The sequence below is a fragment of the Halyomorpha halys genome, unplaced genomic scaffold (genome assembly GCF_000696795.3).
Source record: "Halyomorpha halys isolate HHAL.00 unplaced genomic scaffold, Hhal_1.1 Scaffold243.1, whole genome shotgun sequence".
Taxonomy (NCBI): Eukaryota; Metazoa; Arthropoda; class Insecta; order Hemiptera; family Pentatomidae; genus Halyomorpha; species Halyomorpha halys.
In genome coordinates, this window is record NW_027106548.1 from 774892 (window position 1) to 778683 (window position 3792).

At 30.1% G+C, this 3792-nt stretch overlaps 1 protein-coding gene across 5 annotated transcripts in view; it reads left to right on the plus strand.

The window, feature by feature from the left end:
* LOC106680118 (zinc finger X-chromosomal protein) overlaps positions 1-3792 on the plus strand; it is a 30849-nt gene that overhangs the window by 9783 nt on the left and 17274 nt on the right. Inside the window, exon 6 of one of the 5 annotated variants that reach the window (XR_001343071.2) lies at positions 1862-2329. The exons of the other annotated variants lie outside the window; for them this stretch is intronic. The gene's annotated coding sequence lies outside the window, so the exon portion shown is untranslated. The remainder of the gene's footprint in view (positions 1-1861; positions 2330-3792) is intronic. 5 annotated transcript variants of the gene reach the window in all.

Consider the following 3792-nt stretch of genomic DNA (forward strand, 5'->3'; position numbering starts at 1 on the left):
TCTACCAGCTGTTTATGATATTCTCCATTATAATCTTTGTTCTACCAGCATGTTAACACGTGTTGTTACTACTTCTTATGCATTTATTGAAGAAAAAAGTGCAATCAGGAAATGATCTTTGATCTGATTAAATAAAAGAAATTACCAAAGTAATCAGCTGCAAAATCTCAAATTTAAACTTGGAAATGCTTCTTCTTCTTGTCATGAAGAATCAGATACGAATGCGGGATGAAATTCAAAATAATTTATTTCTTATGAGAAAATGATTTAATATAAAGAACTAACTGAACAACACTTAAATGTGTGAATACATGTAAAAAAGAAAAATAATGATTTACTCAAACAATAGTGGCAGAATTTTTAGGCGACTGAATGATGGATGGAATGATTTCTGTTCATATCCCTCTCTAGTGGTCCACTGGTAATGATTGTGGCTATAACATATTTTCTAACCAATGTATATCTGTTTTAATAATTTTTATGGCTGGTAGTATTTTTTGGAAATGCGTATAAAGTTGAAAACAAGCTCAATATTTATGATTTTTCTCAAGGCTAAATTGTAAATTTTGTTGTTATTAATTTTGACTTTTTAGCAAAATCATAGTTAAATAATTGAGTAGTTGAATTTCAAAATGTCTCTTATCCATGTTTCATAATCTTTGTATAATAATATTTATTTGTATTCATATAAAACGTACTCTTTTGAAGGTGTTCAATCAGTTTTGAAATGATGTAATAATTATTGTTTTATCAAAGGAATATGGTCTGGGTGTGGTCAAAAATTACTCAAATAGTAAAAAAAACTATTTATTATGATCCAAACATTTTGCTCCAATTTGATGGGCCTTATCAGGGCTAAAGAAAGATCTAAAAAAACTAAAAATATGTAACTGAGTAAGAGAATAAATAGCATGAAAAATACGTAACTGAGTAAGAGAATAACATAGCATGAAAAATATGTAACTGAGTAAGAGAATAACATAGCATGAAAAAAAAGTAAACGTATACAACGAAAAGCATTAGGAGGAAGTAACTACCGTTTTTTATCAGACATTTATTTTGCTCTCACTAAATAACCAAATTATATTAATTTATTATATATTTGCCACTATTATCTATTACCTTCACCCTTCTTCCTGGCAGTTAATCAATTCCTTCCTTGTAAAATGTGGTTGGTTTAGACTGGAAGAAGTTTTAGATAGCCTGCCTCACTTGCTATTCAGAATTGAAGGTTTTCCATTCAAAAACATTCCATTTCTGGGGTTAAAAAAAACAAAACAGTTTAACGCGCCGTGTATCACACAAAATAGTTTACAAAAGTCTAACTGAAGCCTCGTCTATATAGTGAAAACAAAAACTTGTAATGGTAACTCATAGCAGGGTGGATACGAACAATAGATTCCACTTAGCTACATCGGATGTTACTTATGACTCGATCTAATATAAATAAATAAGGAATAGAAAAAAAATTGGACATAAAATAGAAAGTAGGAGTAATAACAAATAAAAAGTAGATAAAAAAAAAGTATAGTAGACACTAAAAGATGGAAAATACTATTTTAAATAAAGTATTTAAATTAAATTGTTGTTAAGTTGTAATTAAAAGTAAGTAATTCAAGTTAATACTTTTTATAGATAATAAAATAAATGTTATTTGAATTATTTTTTACCACTGCTGGATCATCTTCCTTTTATTAATTACACGTGATCAATCAACGATCATCCAATTTTTTTTGTTTACTTTTAATCTCAGAGAGATGGATTGGTCCAAATAAAAATTTTTAGAAAATAGTGGACAAGAGACATTTAGAAATTTCACTACTCGGGTATTGATTTTATTTCTTTCTATTTTCCTTTTTAGATGATTCCGGAAAGAATGATTTTTTGTTGCTATCATCTTCCCAGGATCAACAATCTATCAAATACTCAGAAGCCGAAAAAATTAAGGTTAAAAACTTTGCTCATCAAGTTATGTCTAACACACTGGAATTCCAGAAGTTGAGAATGAAGTTCCTTCAGGAGGAACGTGATTTGAAAAAAAAAGTATTAGAAGCAAAGGAGGCTTATTATTCAGCACTTGCAAGTAAACCAGATCGATTGAAGTAAAGACCTCGATGGAATTCAAGTGCCTCGGATCGAGGATTCCAAATCCAAAATGATCGCATGTTTTCTACCTAAGAGTCCCATCTACTGAATAACCCTAAAGCCACTAAAATCTTTATCCAACTTTTGGCCTTGACTGCTGATCTATAAGTTGGCCACTTATTAATTTATTAAGAAAACAGATAGCCTTGAAAATTGGATTGACGAAATAATGAAAATATTCAAGGTACCCCATCTTTTCAAGTTGACTCTCTCTTACTCTTATCGTAGCATGATCCTGGGTTGTAATGTATTACTGTAAGCAAATCTTAACCCTGACTCAACAGCTGGTTTTCTTCTATTTAATCTTTCACTAAGTGTTTTGTTGTGTTGTGATTTTCTTAAATTTAACTAATTCAATATTAATTATGATTTCATCATAAAGGGAACAGTTAACTGTTTTACCAGGAGATAAAATAATATAAAATAAATAAGCAAAATTTATTTTACTTATCTAAGATATAAAAATCATTATTTTTTATATAAAGGCAGCGGGTAGCAGCGTGGTAACGTGCCAGTCTACCAATCCACAGGTTATCGGATCGAATCCCGGTCCCACCCGGGCTTTTAAGCACAAAATAATGCATAACTCACTGACAACCTCCCCTCGGGGATATGTTAGGCCCGTTAGCCAATGGGTGACACTCACAAAAAATAGGCGTGGGAATGATGAACCCACCATGCAAAAAAAACACGTCAAGAAAAGCGGCATGTATTTCCTAATACTGGGAATAATACATCCTAATATTGGGAAATACATTGTGCGAGGACTTAGGCCTCCATGGTCTGTTGCCCATAGAATAGTATATAAAAATCATTATTTGTTTGTTACATACTTTATGAACCGCCATACCGATACCGTTCATCCGATTGTCATGGGGCTTTTTTCTAAATGTTGAGGAAGGTTACAGGCTATTCTGATTTCTCCAATAAAAAAAAAAAGTTATCAACAAAATTAAGCATTTTATGATTTTTTTGACCATTGTTCTTATAATCGTTCATAACTCCTCTGCATTTTATTCATTAATACAACTGTTGCCAAGCTGAATGTCTGCTCTTTTAACCAACATTAACAAAATTTTGATTTTGTAATGCCTTTATAAAGGCGAAATATTGGTTTCAAATAGAGAAAAAAATTTCAAACATTATTTTATAAATCCTGTTCTAATTTGTTAAATCCGGTTTGTGCTCTTTGGCGGAGTTTTAGAGCCCTAAGCCACTCCCAAGTTTTGTTGAATTGAATTGATGTTTCCATTATTTTACCATATATTTATAATATATGATATTATTTACCGCTAGAAGCTAAATGGATATAATGTTTAACTAAACTTTCAAATATATTCAATTAATCTATCTACATCCCTTAATCTAGCAATTGCGAACCTATTTAGATTTGTTAGTTTATTATAAAAATAAATATACTAAAATTATGCAATTGATTTTTCAATTTTCTTGAATACAGCCGTAACGATTTTTAATAAATTTGATATATCTATGTTCAATTAAGTGGTCTGTTATATGAGCTAGGCCTTAACCTCTTTGAAATAATCTCATGGGGCTTAAATGCTGAATTAAAAAAAAAAAACTTCCTCTAGAGTTCCTTTAATTTGATTTGTTTAAAATAATCTTTTTTTTTTTTTTTTTTTTTTT